Below are 22696 nucleotides of genomic sequence, written 5' to 3' on the forward strand. Positions count from 1 at the left end.
GTTCATTTTGGGTCGAACGAGGGTCCCGGAGCGAACGCGCGGGGAATCACGTGACGCCGCGTCACTCCGACGTGACGCCAACATCACGTGCTCCTCGCAAAGGAGTTCAGAAATGGCCTCCTGACTCCCCGCTGGACCACCAGGGAGTTTTGGTAAGTCTTGGGGGGGGGGGATTAAGGAGGGTGAGGGGTTTAAATTTTTATTTGCACATATGGACATAGACTCAACTTATGGAATTCTCCATATGTCCATATTGACCGCAAATGACCCCCCCTTTCGACTTATGGACTTATGAACATAAACTTTTGGTCTGCACATCCCTACCTCTGAAAGCTGGGACTGTGGAGCTTGAAGCCTTGATCACTTGCTATGGCTCTAGCTGTGTAGGTCATTGCTAATAGCTTAATGGCTCCTCTTTCACTTGGATTCTTGCAGAATCTCCATCTGTTGAAAGAGATTTAGTCTATTTCCACCAGCTGATCAAACTGGTGTCAACTTCCACCACCTCCTCTAGTTACAGGGGCTCAGGCTCATCTCCTATTTACTCCTGCTGAATAGTCTTTGGTTCTTCCTACTCCAGGTCCATGGTATATTAAAATTACTCTCCAGCATGGTCCTAAAGGACAGCTGCAAAAGAAGGAAGTATGCTTAGACCATTGTCTGCACTAGGACTCATATAAAAGAAAGTAAGAACATGCAAGGAATGATGTTCTTACCATTAATACCCTCTCTCTGTTTTGTATTTGTCCTTATCTATTTTGTTATTATATCATGTTTTGTGTGATGTAGAGAAGCAATTTTTCCAACTCCCTTTATAATATCTGTGTAAGTATCTGTTATTATAGACAAAGATGTTTAGATTTGGACAATATTGTTGTAGCACTAGACGCATGAATATAGTGAAATGTAGAGATGTGTATCTCTTTCCGGTAAATGCCAAAAATATAATGAATAAGGCCATTTTAGGTTTGTTGCAGCAACTATTCTTATTTGGCAAAGGTCTTCCTGTTCAGTAGTTGTGACCAAGCTAAGGTATTCTGTTAGTTTGTAAGGATCTGTAGCAGTCTTGAGTAGCACTGAATTGCTATTTTCAAAAAGTCTTAAACAGATGCTTGTGAGAAGGAGAAGTGCTACAGAGATCTAGCTGGAGGTGAATTCATCCCCCCTCCCCCCTCTTTCCAGATAAGCAGGAGAGCATGACATCAGTGATTGGTGACGAACTGTGCTCATAAAATCAGCATGGCTATTTTCTATTCTGGGGATGCTTGAAAAGGAGAAGGAATGCCACAGAGACCTTACCAGAACTGAACTCTTCCATCCCCAAACTTTGCAGCTGAGAGGGGAGCTTGATATCAGTGATTGGTGATGACCTATATGCATATGATCGGTTTAGTTGTATTATATTCTGAGGATGCTTGGAGGGAAGGAGGAGCATCACAGAAACCTTGCTGGTAGTGAACTCGTTCATCCCCACTCTTTCCAGCTGAGCAGAAAAGCCTGATATCAGTGATTAGTGATGACTTGTGCTCATAAGATCAGTGTGGCAGTGGTGCACAGCCACTTGCATGTTGCTGAAACCATATTTTTTTCTGGTTCGTAAGATGCCTGGAACTTTTAATGGGAAGGAAGAGAAAGAGTAAAATTAAATCTTCATCATCGGCTACTATTCAAGTTCCTTGGATAAACATATACAACAGCTATCAATGAATACCAGTTTGAATTGAAATAGTGAGGTGTCTTTGACATCTGGCACCTCCCTGAGTCCAGGTATGGCTTTACCTCCTCCGCAGTCAACCAGCTAACTGGGAGAAAGTAATCCCTTGAGTGTGCTGGATGAATCCAGGATCCAACTTAAGTCACCAATGGCAGTGGGAGACCCTTCTTCTTTCTACTTAAGAATAAGAAGGCAGCTTCACAACCCTTGTGGATTTCCTTACTATCTATAGTATATTGAACCACCCCCTTGAAGTTTCAGGTGATGTTTCTGAACCTGGCAATATAGCAATGTTGGACATCTGGAGCGTAGTAACTAAGTCCTAGATTCATCAAATTGCTATTAATATAGCAGAAATAGCACCATGATAAAAAGGGGCATGGTCAGACTAATTTCCTGTCTTCTGCATTGAATAGGCAATTTATGCATGGTGTATTGCATTATCACGTTGCATGTTGTGTCAGTGCATAGTGCCTTGAGTCAGCGCATCATGAGTCATTTTACATGGCATATGTAGATTAGTGCTTGGTGGGTTATTTTTCTAGTTTATATAGACCGGCTTCCTGCAGCTAACTCTTTGAGGGTGTGTCGGGTGTTTGGAAAGAAGAGAGGAGAATAGATGAGATGGTAATAGGTGGTAGTTGATAGTTGGTTGCAGGTAGATAGTAGGGATGTGAATCGTTTTAGGACGATTAAAATTATCGTCCGATAATTTTAATATCGTCTTAAACCGTTATGGAACACAATACAATACAGATTCTAACAATTTATCGTTATAAATCGTTAGAATCATGAGCCGGCACACTAAAACCCCCTAAAACCCACCCCCGACCCTTTAAATTAAATCCCCCACCCTCCCGAACCCCCCCCCAAATAACTTAAATAACCTGCGGGTCCAGCGGCGGTCCGGAACGGCAGCGGTCCGGAACGGGCTCCTGCTCCTGAATCTTGTCGTCTTCAGCCGGCGCCATTTCCAAAATGGCGCCGAAAAGGGCGGCGGCCATAGACGAAAAAGATTGGACGGCAGGAGGTCCTTCCGGACCCCCGCTGGACTTTTGGCAAGTCTCGTGGGGGTCAGGAGGCCCCCCACAAGCTGGCCAAAAGTTCCTGGAGGTCCAGCGGGGGTCAGGGAGCGATTTCCCCGCCGCGAATCGTTTTCGTACGGAAAATGGCGCCGGCAGGAGATCGACTGCAGGAGGTCGTTCAGCGAGGGGCGCCTCGCTGAACGACCTCCTGCAGTCGATCTCCTGCCGGCGCCATTTTCCGTACGAAAACGATTCGCGGCGGGAAATCGCTCCCTGATCCCCGCTGGACCTCCAGGAACTTTTGGCCAGCTTGTGGGGGGCCTCCTGACCCCCACGAGACTTGCCAAAAGTCCAGCGGGGGTCCGGAAGGACCTCCTGCCGTCCAATCTTTTTCGTCTATGGCCGCCGCCATTTTTCGGCGCCATTTTGGAAAATGGCGCCGGCTGAAGACGACAAGATTCAGGAGCAGGAGCCCGTTCCGGACCGCCGCTGGACCCGCAGGTTATTTAAGTTATTTGGGGGGGGGTTCGGGAGGGTGGGGGATTTAATTTAAAGGGTCGGGGGTGGGTTTAGGGGGTTTAGAGTGCCGATTTTTTCGATTTTTCGATTTTTAACGATGTTCCGGCGAGGGATGGGGTTCGGGAGGGTGGGGGATTTAATTTAAAGGGTCGGGGGTGGGTTTTAGGGGGGTTTTAATGTGCCGGTTTTTCGATTTTTCGATTTTTAATGATTTTTAACGATTTTTCACGATATTTTACCCCCCCAAACGGCAACAATACGATTCCCTCCCCCTCCCAGCCGAAATCGATCGTTAAGACGATCGAGGACACGATTCACATCCCTAGTAGATAGTGATTTCTGAGTGCGGAGTCCTGTGGTTTGTTTCTCATGTGTTTCCCTTTCCCTTGGTCTATTGTCTATTGCGTGAAACCTTTTGTTAGTTTGTCCTGTTTTTCTGTCTGTCTTTGTGTTTGGGTGAGGAGGAAGAGTAGTGAGGCATGGAGGTGAGGAGGAGGAGTGGTTAGGTTGGTGGTGGTGAAGTTGAGGAATGGTGGTGAGTTGTGGTGAGGTGGAGAAGGAGTGGATGGCATGGTGGTGTTGAGGACTGGAGAATATGGAGCATGAGAGACAAGGGGAGAGAGGAGAGGCGAGATGTGAGGAGGGGAGGAGGGAGGAGAGGAGGAGGGAGGATTTGGGAAGGAATGCTAATGGAAGAAGAAGGAGTAGGAGTAAGGACAGGAACAGGAGTAGAGATAGGGAGGGGGAGGGGGCAAGGGATAGGAGGAGATGGGAGGAGATGGGAGGGGGAAAGGGATAAGCAGGTGAGTTTGGTGGGAGGAAGACCTCAGGCTAGAGTTAGACAGAGAGGGCAGATGGGAGGGGAGTTGGTAGGGAGGTAGAGGAGGGGGGGAGGTAGGGAGGTAGGGAGGGGAGAGAGGAGTGGGAGTAAGAGTGATGAAAGGAAGGACACCTCTCCAGAAGTGGAAGCTGCATTCCCTTCAGGCAGCCAGGCAGCAGGGTGTGATCATCTCAGGGCATTGAAGTTCAGCCAGGAGGACAAAAAAATGATCATCGCCGAGGTCCTGGAAAATTATGCCATGCTGTTCAGTAACCATGTGGCTAAGACTTTGAGGGCAGCCAAGGGCCAGATCAGGCGCACCATTGCCCAGGCAATCTCAAGGCACAGTGATGTGAGATGTAATGGGGTGCAAGTGGCTCACAGATACTGGGACATAAAGGTCCAGTTAAAGACCAGGGGGCAAACCACATCAGGTACATGAGGTAGACCGGCAGAGGAGTCCCTTGTCCAATTGTGCTGATGACCATGGAGGAGCACCTCGTACAATGGCTGGAACTGGATGTGTTTGAGGGCATGGCTGAGTGGCTGGACACCACATGAGCCGGAGCCAGTAAGTTTACCTCACCTATAAATGGCAAGGCTGTTATAGTTGTGCACATCATTTAGCATAAGATTATCACGTTGATTGACATGCAAAGTGCATATCTCATGCCATATGGTCCATGTATATAACTCTTGGCTTTGGTACTTATATCTATTTCCACAGCTCTCACCCAGGAATCTGCCACTCCCAGCCATGTAGCCCCAGGGACCAGCTGTGATGCCCCAGGGACCAGCACTGAAGAGCCATTGACCAGCCATGCAGAAGCATTTTCAGTGCCCCCTTGCTTATGGATACTCAGACACTATCACCCTTGGGGTGATAGTGTCTAACGATCTAAAGTTGGTGAAACAAGGTGGCAAGGCGATAGCTAAAGCCAGAAGAATGCTGGGCTACATAGAGAGAAGAATATCTAGTAGGGATATGAATCAGGTGCCCGATCGTTCCCGCTTTCGGGATCGTCTGGCCGTGGGAAAAAAATCATTTTTCTGCATTTCCCCGGTTTTTTTTTTTTTTAGTGAAAAATCGTTTTTCGGGTTAGTGCGCGCTAATGGGAGTTAGCGCGCACTAACAAAAATAGCAAAAAATAAACAAAAATAAACGTTTTTTTGTTAGTGCGCGCTAACTCGCGCACTAACCCGAAAAAATATTTTTACGAAAAATTGGGGGTAAAATTCATTGTTTCTTTCTTTTAACCCAATTTCTAACGAATTTAGAAATATCGTATGATCTTTCAATTCATTAGAAAAATGATTCACATCCCTAATATCTAGTAAGAGAAAGGAAGTTATGATTTCCTTGTACAGGGCCTTGGTGAGGCCTCACCTGGAGTACTATGTTCAGTTCTGGAGACCGTATCTCCAAAGGGACAGAGACAGGATGGAGGTGGTCCAGAGAAGGGTGACCAAAAAGGTGGATGGTCTTCATAAAATGACTTATGAGGAGAGATTGAAGAGCCTAAATATGTACACCCTGGAGGAGAGGAGGATCAGGGGTGATATGATACAGAATTTCAGATACTTGAAAGGTTTTAATGATCCATGGTCAACAAGAAACCTTTTACATTGGAAAAAAAATCAGTAGAACTAGGGGTCACGATTTGAAGCTCCAGGGAGGAAGACTCAGAACCAATGTCAGGAAGTATTTCTACATGGAAAGGGTGGTGGATTCCTGGAATGCCCTTCCAGATGAAGTGGTGAAGACTAAAACTGTGAAGGATTTCAAAGGGGCATGGGATAAACACTGTGGATCCATAAAGGCTAGAGGATGGGAATGAAGAGAAGAGCAATGGGGGTGGATTACTGGAGTGGAGGCTACTAACTGGTGATTACTACCCTTACTCAATAAGCCTTTGCACGGTTAATGCAATTCCAACATTGCTCTCTGCTTCAACGAATGTAATGTGGAAAAGAGGATTTGCATTCAGACAACAACGAATAAGGACTAGGTAAACAAATAAGCGTGGAAGTAGCTTGCTTATTACGGCAGTTACTACCCTAAACCAATTGAGCCTGATACATCACTTTGAATGCATATACAGCGTTGTTCTCTGCTTCAATGGCAGGGGGAAATGAGACAGGAGCCGACCAATGGCACCGGTAGCCCCTGTGACATAGTAAGGGCAAAGGCTATCGACGTCATTTTGATTACTGGCAGCCGATGGCCCGAGTGCAGGAGATCGCTCCCTGATCCTGCTGGACCACCAGGGACTTTTGGAAAGTCTTGGGGGAGCCACGTGACCCCCACAAGACTTGCTAAAAGTCCCTGGTGGTCCAGCGGGGATCCTGGAGCCATTGCTTGGTCACAGGTGATATATCTTCACAATGTTACAGGCCAATGGTTTGTAATACGTGCACTATTACCTTTGCATAGCTAACAATGCATTGGTCACCAACACAGTGATGACATAGCTACTAGGGATGTGCAGAGGGACCGCATATGTTACATTCGGTATTTGTATTTGTTGGGTGGCAGATACGTTGCATTTGGCAAGGGGGGGGGGGGGGGCCGATCCGTTCATGCATTCCATTCTTATTAGTTTCCCAGCTAAATTTAATTAACTACAACCCCCTACCTTCCTGACCCCCCCAAGACTTTGCCAAAACTCCCTGGTTGTCCAGCGGGGGTCCGGGAGCCATCTATTGCACTCACGCCTTCGGCTGCCGGTATTCAAAATGGCGCCGATAGCCTTTGCCCTTACTATGTCACAGGGGCCAACCAAAGGCACCGGTAGCCCGTGTGACATAGTACGGGCAAAGGCTATCAGCACCATTTGGAATACTGGCAGCCGACGGCCCGAGTGCAGGAGATGGCTCCCGGATGGCATGAAATTATTCGTGGGGGTTCTCTTATCGTTTTGGGGGAGGGTGGGAAAAACGGCACACAAAAATAACCCCTAAACCCACCCAGCCCTTTAAAAACTAATCCCTTAGCTTTCCCCACCCTCTTGACCCCCCAAAAAACTTTTTACAAGTACCTGGTAGTCCAGTGGGTGTCCCGGGAGTGATCTCCCGCTCCCGGGCCATTGGCTGCCACTAATCAAAATGGCACCGATGGCCCTTTGCCCTTACCATGTGACAGGGTATCCGTGCCATTGGCCGGCCCCTGTCACATGGAAGAAGCACTGGACAGCCGGCGCCATCTTTAAAAATGGTGCGGGGGTGGGGGAAGCTAAGGGATTAGTTTTAAAAGGTCGGGGTGGGGGTTTTTGATTATCTGCTCGGGCGCAGCCGATAAAAAAAAAAAACCCGATCGGGCCGGACGAAAAAAAAATCACAATGTGAATCGGAACTGGAATCAGAACCGATTCCGGTTCCGATTCACATCTCTAATATGCAGTCCCTCTGCACATCCCTAGTAGCTATGTCATCACTATTTTGGGGACCAATGCATTGTCTAGCTATGCAAAGGTAATAGTGCACCTATTACAAACCATTGGCCTGTAACATTGTGAAGATATATCACCTGTGACCAAGCAATGGCCCTTCTCTCTGGTTCTGGCACTGAATACTATCATGATATAAGTCTTCAGTAAGAGGGCTACTTGAAAATGACATAAATCCCTAAGTGTGTTTTATCTCTAGGGAGCACAATTGTGCAGTTGCAGGTGTCTGGGACAGAGAGCAAATAGTGTAAATGTTTGATGTTTGAACAATTTCCACTATTTTTCCTGGCACTGAAGTCAACCTAACCGGTCTGTAGTTTCCCGGATCGCCCCTGGAGCCCTTTTTAAATATTGGGGTTACATTTGCTATCCTCCAGTCTTCAGGTACAATGGATGATTTTAATGATAGGTTACAAATTTTTACTAATAGGTCTGAACTTTCATTTTTTAGTTCCTTCAGAACACTGGGGTGTATACCATCCGGTCCAGGTGATTTACCACACTTCAGTTTGTCAATCAGGTCTACCACAAATCACGGTGAACCTAGAAGATGTGGTAGACCTGATCGACAAACTGAAGAGTAGTAAATCACCTGGACCGGATGGTATACACCCCAGGGTTCTGAAGGAACTAAAAAATGAAAGTTCAGACCTATTAGTAAAAATTTGTAACCTATCATTAAAATCATCCATTGTACCTGAAGACTGGAGGATAGCAAATGTAACCCCAATATTTAAAAAGAGCTCCAGGGACGATCCGGGAAACTACAGACTGGTTAGCCTGACTTCAGTGCCAGGAAAAATAGTGGAAAGTGTTCTAAACATCAAAATCACAGAACATATAGAAAGACATGGTTTAATGGAACAAAGTCAGCATGGCTTTACCCAAGGCAAGTCTTGCCTCACAAATCTGCTTCACTTTTTTGAAGGAGTTAATAAACTTGTGGATAAAGGTGAACCGGTAGATGTAGTATATTTGGATTTTCAGAAGGCGTTTGACAAAGTTCCTCATGAGAGCCTTCTAGGAAAAGTAAAAAGTCTTGGGATAGGGAGCTATGTCCTTTCGTGGATTGCAAACTGGCTAAAAGACAGGAAACAGAGAGTAGGATTAAATGGACAATTTTCTCAGTGGAATGGAGTGGACAGTGAAGTGCCTCAGGAATCTGTATTGGGACCCTTACTTTTCAATATATTTATAAATGATCTGGAAAAAAATACGACAAGTGAGGTAATCAAATTTGCAGATGACACAAAATTGTTCAGAGTAGTTAAATTACAAGCAGATTGTGATAAACTGCAGGAAGACCTTGTGAGACTGGAAAATTGGGCATCAAAATGGCAGATGAAATTTAATGTGGAAAAGTGCAAGGTGATGCATATAGAGAAAAATAACCCATGCTATAATTACACAATGTTGGGCTCCATATTAGGTGCAACAACCCAAGAAAGAGATCTAGGCGTCATAGTGGATAACACATTGAAATCATCGGTTCAGTGTGCTGCGGCAGTCAAAAAAGCAAACAGAATGTTGGGAATTATTAGAAAGGGAATGGTGAATAAAATGGAAAATAACATAATGCCACTGTATCGCTCCAAGGTGAAACCGCACCTTGAATGCTGTGTACAATTCTGGTCGACGCATCTCAAAAAAGATATAATTGTGATGGAGAAGGTGCAGAGAAGGGCTACCAAAATGATAAGGGGAATGGAACAGCTCCCCTATGAGGAAAGACTAAAGAGGTTAGGACTTTTCAGCTTGGAGAAGAGATTGCTGAGGGGGGATATGATAGAGATGTTTAAAATCATGAGAGGTCTAGAATGGGTAGATGTGAATCGTTATTTACTCTTTCGGATAATAGAAAGACTAGGGGGCACTCCATGAAGTTAGCATGGGGCACATTTAAAACGAATCGGCGAAAGTTCTTTTTTACTCAACGCACAATTAAACTCTGGAATTTGTTGCCAGAGGATGTGGTTAGTGCAGTTAGTATAGCTGTGTTTAAAAAAGAAATGGAAAAGTTCTTGGAGGAGAAGTTCATTACCTGCTATTAAGTTCACTTAGGGGCGGATTATAAAACCCCTGCGCGCGCCGGCGCACCTATTTTGCATAGGCCACCGGCGCGCGCAGTGCCCGGGATGCGCGTAAGTCTCGGGGCTTCCTGGCGGGGGCATGGCGGGGGCGTGGCAGGGGTGTGGCGGGATGACGCAACGTTTAGGGGGCGAAGCGTGGCGTTTCGGGGGCGGCGGCGTGGGCGTGGTTTCGGCCTGGGGGCGTGGCTGCGGCCTCCGGAACTGCCCCCGGACCGGACCACGGAGCGGGGCAGCCGGCCGACGTGCACAAAGTTAAGGGGGGGGTTTAGATAGGGCCGGGGGGGGGGGTGGGTTAGGTAGGGGAAGGGAGGGGAAGGTGGGGGGAGGGCGAAGGAAAGTTCCCTCCGAGGGCACTCTGAAATCGGAGCGGCCTCGGAGGGAACAGGCAGCGCGCGCTGGGCTCGGCGCGCGCAGGTTGCACAAATGTGCATCCCCTTGCGTGCACCGACCCCGGATTTTATAAGACGCGCGGCTACGCGCGTATCTTATAAAATCCAGCGTACGTTTGTTCACGCCTGCTGCGCAAACAAAAGTACGCGCTCGCGCAAGTATTTAAAATCCGCCCCTTAGAGAATAGCCACTTCCATTAGCAATGGTAAAATGGAATAGACTTAGTTTTTGGGTACTTGCCAGGTTCTTATGGCCTGGATTGGGCACTGTTGGAAACAGGATGCTGGGCTTGATGGACCCTTGGTCTGACCCAGTATGGCATTTTCTTATGTTCTTATGTTAAGCCTGTGTGATGTTAACAGCAAGTAACACTAATCACCCCAAAAAACTTTACAATAGGGCCCTTGTTTGGTTCTTTATGCCACATTAAAGCAATCTGGACAAAACCCTTTTTAGGTTCCACACTAAACAAAATGTCTTCTACTTGCTGGCTGCTCTAACACTGTGTCAGCAGCTGTGTGACAGCTGAAGAGAAGTGATAGTGTTGTATAGGTTAGACCAACTCCACAGCCTAAGAGCAGACAACTAGGATGCCTGATGTTGCTTGGAAGCAAGCAGACCTCCACAGACTGTCTCCCTCCCCTTTACTGGCCTGCCATGTGGATACGTATAATACTTGTTAGCTAAAACTGATATTCAGGTGTATGGTAGGGCTGTAGAGTTGGTCTAACCTACACAACTCTATCACTCCTCCTCAGTTGTTACACTGCTGCTGACATGCTGTTACAGCCAGCAAATAGACAGCGGTGCATAATGCACAAGCTGTGTACAGGGCAAGCGATGCTGGGAAAATCGGTCCGCTAACCCTGTCCCCTAAAATCAACTGCAGAAATGTGCCACCACTTCTATGTATGCACACAACACATATCGAGCTACATATGGCAGTAACTTGTAGGCATAAGCTGCCAGTTTATACATCTGGCAGAGTAATGAACAAAAGATGTGGCCTGGTATGGCAGCCTCTATGTGGATTGTCCAGAATCTGTTCTACAGAGAGGAGGGTAATTAGACCAAGGTTTGGAAAAAGAGACCTCTAATAGAAGTGCTAGCAGGCTTCAAGCAACCCCCCCCCCAAAAAAAACAAAACAAAAAACAAAAAAAAAACCCCCAAAAAAACCAACAACAACAACAACAAAACCACTAAACAGCAAACCTTCTCTGGCAACTGAAGCTCTTGGAACCATGCAGTTAGACAGTTAGATCCACTCCAAGTACTAGGAGGAAGAGCACCAGGGTTTGGAGGGAATAAGGAAAACAGTATAGGCAAACATCTACTCATCCAGAAATGTGACACACAATATCTGTGATCTGACACTGTCAAGTTTCACATCCCCCCCCCTCCTCTCAACACAAGAAATAAACAATGTGAACCCATGCCATTTTTTAAGATGGCGCCAGTCATCCATTGCTCCTACTATGTGACAGGGGCCGACCAATGGCACTCATAGCCCCTGACACATGGTAAGAGCAAAGGGCCACCGGCGACATTTTGATTGCTGGCAGCTGACGGCCTGAGAGGGGGAGATCGCTCCCGGGGACCCCCGCTGGACCACCAGAGGCTTTCGGCAAGTCTTGGGGGGGGGGGGGGGGGGGGGTCGGAAGGGTTGGGGGTTTCTAGTTAATTAAGCTTTCAGGGTGGATAAAAAAAGTCGGCCTGAACTGCGGGAAAACAAAATTTCCTGCCGCGGGCCGATAACAAATGCAGAACCGAAAGGTTTGTCCGAATCACCTCTCTAGTACTTACATGAGCCCCTCAAGTACTCAGAGGGCAGGAAATGTTTGTCTTGAAAGAGACAAACTCAGAAAGTGCATAAGCCATCATGCCAACCACATGACACCCAGACATTCATCACAGTGGTAGGTTTACCAACAAGGCAGGCTGTAGGCCCCTGAGGACATCAGCTGACATCAGCTTCTCTAGTCTTTAAGCTATACTCAGAGCTAATGAATGAGAGTTTGTCAGCACACTTGCCTTGCTCAACACTTACTGCAAAAGTGACAAACAACACATGAGGTATAGCCTACAGGATATAAACTCTTCCAGCTTGGCCACAAGTCCTGCCAAGCATATGGATCAGCAAGGGCCTGCAACCAGAAAACCTCTGAAAGGTCGTGGCTGACCTTAGAAATGGACCATTCTGCAAGCTGTTCATCCCAGGAGTCCTCAGCCTATGTGCTTTATGGGTGACCACAGACAGCATAAGTATAGTAACTGATGCGAAAATTTCCTATGCGATGCAGAAGCAGGGTAATTAGCCTAACCATGTCCCTTTTTTATTACAGGCACTATTTTCACTATATTTATAACATTTTGATAAAGCTAGGGGTCAGAGAGTTACTCATTCCTTCTTCAGATGATATTAATCTCCTTTGCTTAGGAAGATAATATATATAATGTAGAACAGGACAATTATCGGGAGGAAAAGACAAATATTTATAAGGTATTTCTGGAACATTTCATATGGCGATTACAATCTTATCAGGGCAAAATTTAAAAAATGCTAATTTTTCTCTCTAAATTGATTTTCCATATTTTCCAGCTGACTATGCAATAACAAATTAGCTTTCATGTGTGCTACCCCATCTGCTTGTAAAGAGCCCACCTGGGCATTCACATTAACTAAAGTATTATCAATAACATTTAAACAAGAGTCATGTTCCTGTAGCTTAGCCTTGGTATTTTCAGTAATCTTCCTTTGTTGAAGAATAGAACTGGATAGTGTCTTTTCAAGCTTAGAGCAATGGGGTTTAATGCCAATTGTGCACTCGCTAAAGAGCACAATGCAAGCTAGCATGAACATTTTAATTTTAGTACGCAAGTGGGAGGAGTTAATGCAAACTAAAGGCTCCTACCACATTCCATGATAGAATAGTGCACACTAACATGGGATTTAGCATCAGAAATAACTACACCTTTTTTTTTTTTTTGCGGTACCAGGGGGAAAACTTATCACTCATCTGGGCTGTTATCGCGGATCATAGCTATTATTGCGGTGATTATCGTGAGTGGTAAAAAGAGGCATTTTATCAGACACACCTACCAGGGCCTTTCGAGCCAATAAAAACACTTGTTCTTACCTGGCCTGTGTTGCGTTCGTGGACACTAGGCCCGAGGTGGTGTTGGCGCCACCTGTGGGGGAAAACCACTGTTGGGTGGCGAGGCCAGATGGAAGCAGAGGCCAGCTGGAGCTTCACCATTACCAGCCCACGTTCCCCGCAGGTTGAGCCCTTGGATGCCGGGGCCAGCTGGTCTTAGGTGGGCCTCTCCGTGGATGATCCCAGGGAGCTGATGAGGGAGGAGAGTGGCAACCAGGAGAGAGAAGTCCGAAGCCGGAGCCTGGAGCGGTGTCAGATCCAGTCCAGTGGGCCAGGCGAGAGGCGGAGAGTGTGGCCAAACCTGGTCCAGAAGGACAGAGGCACGAGGCATAGGCCGGTCCGGTCCAGAAGTCTGAGGCAGGCAGCACGAAGGGTGGTCAGGTCCGATCCAGAGGTCAGAAAGCAGACAGCAGGTACAGGGGTGCAAGAACTGGAACAGCAACTCAGGAACTCGAGCAAACGAGAGCGAGGAGACTCATTGCCGAGGCAAGCTCTGACTGTGAGAGCTTGCCTTATATATCCAGGGCTGGCAACGTCATCACTAGGGGCTGCGTCCCCTTTAAATCCTGACTGGTGGTGCGTGTGCATGCCTAGGAGCAGGGGCCGAGCAAGGCAGCATGGCTTCGTTCCTTCACTGCGGCTGGGATGCAGTGCGTGCGGAGGTCGGGATGGTGGCACCCTTCCGCCGTGGAGGGGGAGGCAAAGAGCAGTCCAGGGCCGAGCCGGGGAGCCAGGAAGCAGCAGGAATGCAGCAGCAGCTGAAGTGAGAAGGGCCACAGCCGGGCCCGGTGCTGAGAGGTAGGAACAAGCTTCCTGAGACCGGGAACTGAAACAGCCTGTCTTCCTAAACCCATAATGTTTGTGGCAGGTTTACTGGTTGGGGGATACTGGATGCTTCAGGAGGCTCACCACAGACAACAAGAAGAACAACAACAACAACCACAAGAACAGGCAAGTGAAGTTCCAACATCTCCTAGGGAAGTCCCTGAACTGGAGCCTGTGCCACTGGCCCCACAGGTGGAGGGTCATGGGCCTTGGCAGCACCTGGCATGCAGGTGGGCATGGTGCTGCCAAGAGATACAGGGAGTGCTGCCAAGAGATACAGGGAGTGCCAAGAGATACAGGGAGTGCATCTTTCCTTTGCAAGCCTCATTGCTGGGCATTCCAGAGGATTATGTGGTCAGCAGGAATTGCTTTAGCTCTCGGGCTATCCTGGAATTATATGAAGAATTGTGAGGGGATCTGAATCCGGTCATGGAAAGACCCCATGCTGTGCCGGTCCTCACCAATCTTTTGGCCACTCTGCATTTCATGGCAAGCGGCTCCTTCTAAACTACAGTAGGGGTCATGGGGGGAATGTCCCAAACCATTTTTTCCTGTTGCTTGGACTAGGTCATAACAGCTGTATCTGACCAAATGAATCGCTACATAGCATTTCCTCAGGACAGGCAGGACTTGATGGAATTGAAGAGAGGTTTTTATGCTCCCAAAGTTCTGGGAGCAATCGACTGCACTCACATAGCTATCATCCCACCCTGTGAAAGGGAGATCTTCTGCAACAGAAAGCTCTTTCAATCCATCAATGTGCAAGTGGTCTGTGATGCTCAAATGCACATCTTTGAGTGGTGGCCATGTACTCGGGAGCCACACACAGCAATTGAGCATCTTGGAAAATTTGGAGGAAGGCCTCTATGGTGACAGCTTGCACGAAGGCAAGACACATGCTTCTTTCTTTATTCTATCTCTGGCTATGTGTTTGCAGCAAATGGCATAGACATGGGGGAGTGGGGGGGTGCTGTGAGGGATGTAACAGTGTTGCTGATATAAGAAGTGACATGTAAAGTTAGGTATGCAGGCCCTTGTGCCTTGGCCTGCCTTTCTCTTTCTATGCTTGAAAGAATGTTAACCTTGTGAAACTAAACAATAGAGATGTGATTCGGCCGAACCAAAAGGTTCGGCCTTCATTATTGGCCCACCGTGGGAAATTTTGTTTACCCGCGGTTCAGGCCGATTTTATTTTGGCTGCCCCTGAAACGAAAACTGAAACCCACCCCAACCCTTCAAATTTAATTAATTACATGCCCCCCACCCTCCTGACCCCCCCACAACTTTCCAAAGTCCCTGTGGTCCAGCGGGGGTCCTGGGAGCAATCTCCCACTGTCGGACCGTCAGCTGCCAGTAATCAAAATGGCGTTGATTGTCCTTTGCCCTTACATTGTGCCAGGGGCTATCGATGCCATTGGCCGGCCTCTGTCACATGGTAGGAGCAATTTTTTTTTTTTAATGTGCCCTTTCTCCCCCCCAAAAAACGATAAGAAAAGCACATGAAATTTTGTGGGTTTTCCTATCATTTCATCGGCCCCCTGAAACGCAACGAAATAGGAAATATCGTCATTAAGAAAATAAGAACATAAGAACATGCCATACTGGGTCAGACGAAGGGTCCATCAAGCCCAGCATCCTGTTTCCAACAGTGGCCAATCCAGGCCATAAGAACCTGGCAAGTACCCCAAAACTAAGTCTATGCCATGTTACCGTTGCTAGTAATAGCGGTGGTTATTATCTCAGTCAACTTAATTAATAGCAGTCTTTATTTCATTACAAAGGAATGTACATCCCTACTAAACAATAGGGATGTGAATCGTTTTTTAACGATTTAAATTATCGTCCGATAATTTTAAAATCGTCATTAATCGGTAAGGGACTCGATACAATAGGAATTCCCTCGATTTATCGTGAAAAATCGTTAAATCGAGTACGGGAATTATTTGGGGGGAGGGCAGGAAAACCGGCACACCAAAACAACCCCTAAAACCCACCCCGACCCTTTAAAACCAATCCTTTACCCTCCCCCCCTCCCAAACCCCCCCAAAATGTTAAATTACCTTGTGGTCCAGTGGGGGGGGGGGGGTCCTAATGCAATCTCCCGCTCTCGGGCCATCGGCACCATTTTGGCTACCACTGATAAAAATGGCGCCGATGGCCCGATAAAAAAAAACCCACCCCGACCCTTTACATATTACCCCCTTTGCTTCTCCCACCCTCCCGACCCCCCCAAAAAACCTTTTACATGTACCTGGTGGTCTAGCGGGGGTCCGGGAGCCAGCCCTTCAATCATACCCTCGGTGCCGGTGCTGGACTGGTTTAAAAATGGTGCCGATCGCCTTTGCCCTCACTTTGTCACAGGGAGCGACCATCGCTCCCTGTGACAAAGTGAGGGCAAAGGCGATCGGCGCCATACTGGCAGTCGATCGGTGCCATTTTGAACCCAGTCCAGCACCGAGGGTATGATTGAAGGGATGGCTCCCGGACCCCCCACCAGACCAATCAGAAACGCCTATAAAGGATCTCTTTACGCACCTCCAATCAAATCCACTTTAAGAAAACGCGCCATTTCTACAGCCAGGCCCACCCTTTGGAACTCGCTTCCTCCGAAATTGAGACAAGAACCCTGTCTTCAAACATTCAAGAAACACCTTAAAACCTGGCTCTTCAGACAAGCCTTCCCAGAGGCTCGAGAACATTCGGACACTGGGCAAAGGACACATCAGGACACGAGAGAGACACTGGTCAATGGACTTAACTGAACTGTAGAGAGACACATCACCTCTAGCTTATCCCCCGATCCTGATTTATTGCCACTCATCCCCCCCCTCTCCTCCCTCTTCCTTTCCCACAGCTTTCAGCCTGATCTTCTTAACCCATCCTTCAGCCCAAGCTTCTCAACCCTCTCCTTCCTCATGGCAACCCGATTCCTCTGGGCCCCGCCACGCCCGTCCTATTCCACATACCCATATCAATATATATTTCACGCCTTACTTTATGTATCGCCTTTTCTACCACTTTTACCACTGTTTATGCTGCTCTATTATTTTTGTCATTGTTTTTTTGACGATTTGTTTTATTTATAATTATCTGTTATCTATAATTGTTTTAATTTATAATTGTTTTATCTATAATTATTTATTTATAATTATCTGTTATTTAATGATTTGACAACTTGTTTCAATGTAACACCATAGTTGTGATTGTTTTGTTCCAATGGAAACCAATCTGATTTGATATTTTTTTATCAAGAATGTCAGTATATAAAAATTCTAAATACATAAATAAATAAATAAACAAATAAATAAATAAATAAATGATATGTACAACCATTGCAGCCTGGCCATTTACAGGTGAGGTGAACTTACCGACTGCGGCTCATATGGAGTCCAGCTGCTCAGCTATTTCTTTAAGAATATATTTGGTCCCAGGTGTTGTATGAGGCGCTTCTCCATGGGTGTGAGGATGATGGGACAAGGGGCTCCTCCTCTGGTCTGTGCCTTGATGTCCTGGTACCTGTAGGCCACCTACTTCCCACTGTGTTTGACACCACTGCAGCTGTAGATTGCCTGGGCTATTGTGCACCAGATCTGGCCCTTGGCTGCATTTGAGATCTTGGCTGCATGGTTGCCAAAGAGCATGGCATAATGCTCCAAGACCTCTGAAATCACCATCTCATTGTCCTGCACACTGAACTTGAGAGCCCTGAAATGAAGGCATCGTACTGCCTAGCTGCCAGAAGAGGGTGCCACTTCTGCTTCTAGCGAGGTATCCTCCCTTTCCTTACTCTCCCTTCCACTTCCCTCCCTTCCTCCCCCTCCTGTCCCTGCCCTCCAAACTCCCTTCTCCTCTGCTGTCTCTCTTTATCCCTACCCTGCCCTCCTCCCCTCCATCCTTGCCTGTCTAGCCCCTTCCCCCTCCCGCCTCCTCCTACCCTTCCCTCCTGCCTATCTCTACTCTTGTCACTGCCCCTACTCCTCCTCCTCCTAGCACTCCTACCCTCATCCTTCCACTCTTCTCTTCCCTCCTCCCCCTCCTCTTCTCATGCCTCTCCTCTCTCCCCACGCCTCTCACAATCCATCCTCCTCACTCCTTACCACAACCACCACTCCTCCTCAGTACAAACAACACTCCTCAACTTCTCTTCATTCCTCCATTCATCCACCATCACCATGCTTCCTCACTCCTCCACAAAAAGGACTGACAGACAACTGTGACAAACTAACAAAAACTTTCACACACAGAAAAAGACAAAAGACAAAGAAACAGGAAAACAAATGAGAAACACAAAACAAAGGACACAGAACTCAGAAATCGCTGGCTAAACTCTTACTCCAACCACTATCCAAGAACTCAATTCCTCTCCTCTCTCGCATACACCTAACACGCCTTCAAAGAGGCAGCTGCAAGAAGCTGGGATATATAAACTAGAAATATAACGTGCCACGCACTAATCAATGCTAGCTGTGTAAAATAACATCCAATGTGCTGACACAACACTACACGCACTGACAGAACACTCCACGCTTTGACACAACGTGCAGCGCGATAACACAGTGCACTTTGAGTTCCTTGCCTATGCAAGGAAATTAGGCTAACCATGCCCATTTTTTTTATTGCGGGCACTTTTTCTGCTATATTTATAGCAGTTTCATGAATCTAGGGGTTAGGTCTTTGGTTAATAAAAGTGCAAGAAGTAGAATGAACTATTGCACATATTCTATAAGTATCAGAACACCCTGCAGAGAAATATATCTACTTTGAGTACTGGTTGACAATCCAAAGGAAACCTCAAACTACTACCGAGAAAAAAGCGAAAGGGAATAATAAGTGTGCAGAAAGGCAGTTTAGAAAACATTTTGTCATGCTTATGATACTGTTGCCTTAACTTGATAAGATTCCAAAATTATGTGGTCTATTTAAACAGCAGCGTTAGGTGTTTACCATAAGGTAAACACCTTAGCCATGCAAGTGTTACTTTGTACTGCAGCTTAGTAAATCTCAAGGTATTCTCCCCCCCCCACACACTCCCCTTGAGTAAATAATCCCTCCTGGGTGACATTTTTGACAGTTTATCTGTATAAATAGAAATATTGAAATTAATTACAAAATAAATATATGGAAATTCATATGTTTAAATGCACAATTAATCATTTTCTCAAATATTTTATGAAAGGGATCCTGCCCCAAACAAGAAGCTTCAGTCTTTCGCTCATATCTTCACAAGAACTTTGCAGCAAATATGGGACTGCTCATGCAAAGGCTACATTTATTCTTGGTGTTTTAATGAAAGATGTATAAAGTAGTGTCTGGCCAGAAAATAATACCATCACATTGCTAAGGAAATAAACAAACAAATCAGGGAAAAAAAAATTGAAGAACAAACATCCAGAGAAAAAAATTAATGGGCCTAAATTAAATTTCAAAATTCAGCTCTTTTGCTTGATTAGAATTCATTGAAACATGCCCTGCTCTTTTGAAAGTTATGAAAGTTCACCAGGTCAATATGTTGTAAACAGGGCCAGAAATATAAACAGCAGTCAGCACGTAGTGAAATGTGCGTTGTGCATTTGATTGGAAATGTTACAGATGCATCTTAACTTTAAAATGCCTCTTTCCACATTTAAATAGGCATATGGTAATTTTAAGCAATTAGCTGAAAGCTTGCAGATGGTTTTGCAAGTAGAATCCTCACTTTACAGAAGTCTTACTTTTAAGGATGTGTGATAAGTAAATTTCTCCTTTCATAAAAAAATCTTACAAGGATTCACTAATTTTTGCAGGAAACACTTGTCAGTTTTAAATGTGAAAATTTTTGCAGTAAGGTGAAAAGTGGGAACGTTTTCTGGAATTCTAACTTACTAAATGTCAAAAATCTTGAAAAAATAAGGCAGAATCAATGGTAATTTAATATATATACATATATGAATGTGCAGAAAGTAAAATTGCTTCTTTTGTAAATAATATGCAAAGGCAAACATTCAGCAAATCACACGTTTTAAAAACATAACATAAAAATATATGAAATTCCATACTGGGCCAGACCAAAGGTCCATCAAACCAGGTATCCAGTCACAGGTACTTGGTAGGATCCTAAAGATTGGGTCTAATTCTTCAGGCTCATAATTAAGCAGTGGCTTTCTGAAATCTACATGGCTAATAGTGGTTTACAGATTTTCCTTCAGGACGTTGTATTAAAAACTTTTTTTATTCAGGTATGCTAACTGCTTTCACCTCATCCTCTAGCAACAAATCCCACAGTTTGTGTGTGAAGTGCAAAAATATTTTCTCTGATTTGTTTTAGTCCTTTTAGTGCTATTGGATTTCATAGGCTTCTGTCATAACTCCTCTCAGCCGTCTCTTTTCCAAGCTGAAGAACACTATCCTGTTTATCCTTTACTCAGAGAAAAGCCTTTCTATCCCCCTTTATCATTTTGGTTGCCATTCTCTATACATTTTCTACTTCTGCTATATCTTTTTTGAGATGGGGAAAACAGAACAATACTCAAAATGCAGTTACATCATTGTTTGATACAGAGGATTTATATCTTCCATTTTATTTTGCATTCTTTTCCTTATAATAACTTGCATTTGCTTTTCTTTTACTGCCACTTAACACTTAGCTAAGGACACAGTGACTCCAAGATCCTTTTCCTGAGTGCTGATACCTAATACGGAACTCATCATTGTATAAATATACTTTAGATTATTCTTTCTTATGACGGTAACTTTCATTCTGGCATGCGGGCGCACATTAGGGGTGTGCATTCGGATTGACCGCATTAGTAAAACGCAACTCATATTTTTTTTTTACTTAAAAAATTGATTCGACATAAACGATCGGATTTCCCACATATCGAACATAGATATGTTCGATATGTGGGAAATCGCGATTGTTGAGCCAAAATAAAAATATAAACCCCCTCACCCTCCTTAATCCCCCCCCCGACTTACCACAACTCCCTGGTGATGGAGCGAGGAGTGAGGACGCCATTTCTGCAATCCTTGGCGAGAAGCATGTGACGTCGGCGGCACGTCGAGTGACGCCGGCGTCACGTGATTCCCGGCTCGTTCGCGCCGGACGGCTCGTTCGGCCCAAAAAGAACTTTTGGCCAGCTTGGGGGGCCTCCTGACCCCCCCAAGCTGGCCAAAAGTTCTTTTTGGGCCGAACGAGCCGTCCGGCGCGAACAAGCCGGGAATCACGTGACGCCGCGTCACTCGACGTGCCACCGACGTCACATGCTTCTAGCCAAGGATTGCAGAAATGACGTCCTCACTCCTCGCTCGATCACCAGGGAGTTGTGGTAAGTCTGGGGGGGGATTAAGGAGGGTGAGGGGGTTTAAATTTTTTTTTTGCACATATGTACATATACCCAACTCATTGGATTTTTTTTATGTCCATATTGGCCGCAAGTGGGACCCCCTTTCGGACATAAAAAATATGAACATAAAATTTTGCTCTGCACATCCCTAGCGCACATGTGCGTATGTTTGCTGGCACGCACACATGGACACGTCCATTTTACAATATATGAATGCATTTTTTTTTAATCAGCAGGACACGCATAGATGTGCGCACAATTTTATATGGGTGTGCACAAGTGCCATGTCTACCATGTAAGTGGAAGGATTTTGTAAGATACACGCATCGACAAAAATAGCTATTTCCCTAGTCCATTCCCTCTTCACCCAGTTAACAGATAGGACTTTCTTATCCCCAGGCTAACTAACCTTTCAACCTACCTGCCACGGCCCTTAAAACCCCGCTGAGTAGTCTAGTTTTTTTTTCCCCTACTTACACCCCCTCCTTAGCAGAAGTAAAGTTATGCAGAAGGAGACCCCAGTACATGCTTGTGCACATAAGTACATATGCACACATTTTTACTTACAGACCTGAACCACCCATGCGCCACCCACACTCCACCTGGACTTCGTCCATGCCCCACCAATTTGTTTGCCTTTTAGATTTGTGCCCCTACTGGGACATATGCGTGTACTCAGCTGCTTTTTAAAATTCGCTCGGTGTGCGCTGGCTGGAGACACTCACATATCTCCCGACTTTGGTGCACGTAGGCCTTTTAAAATCTACCTGTTTATGCATCACTTTGTACTTGTCCACATTAAAGTTATTCTGCTATTTAGTTGTCCTGTCCCCCAGTTTCTCAGGGTCCTCTTGAAATTCTTCACAATTGACTCATAATTTAACTACTTTGAATAATTGTGTGTTATCTGCAAATCTGATCACTTCACTCATCACTTCCTTTTCAAGATCATTTTTAAATACTATATGTTAAAAAGCACAAGTTCCAATATATATCCATGGGGCACCCCATTATTTATCTTCCTCCTTTGAGTGAAAGATAAATAATAGAGTGCCCCAGGGATATATATCACACTCTGTTTCCTATCTTTTAGCCAGTCTCCAAGCCACAATAGGAAATTATTTCCTACTCCATGACTCTTTAATTTCCTGAGGAGTATCTCATGAAGAACTTTATCAAATCTCTTTTGAAAATCCAGATAAACTCTATCAATTGACATACCCTTGTCCACATGTTCATTAGCCCCTTCAAAAAAATCTAAGAGATTTGTAAGACAAGACTTCCTTTTGCTAAATATATGTTGCTAAATCCATATTTTTGGTAACTATTCTTCACACTTTGCTAAGAAGCTTTTCCCTGGCCATGTATTCAGAAAATGTCAAGATCACC

Source organism: Rhinatrema bivittatum, chromosome 2 (assembly GCF_901001135.1).
Source record: "Rhinatrema bivittatum chromosome 2, aRhiBiv1.1, whole genome shotgun sequence".
NCBI classification, from domain to species: Eukaryota; Metazoa; Chordata; class Amphibia; order Gymnophiona; family Rhinatrematidae; genus Rhinatrema; species Rhinatrema bivittatum.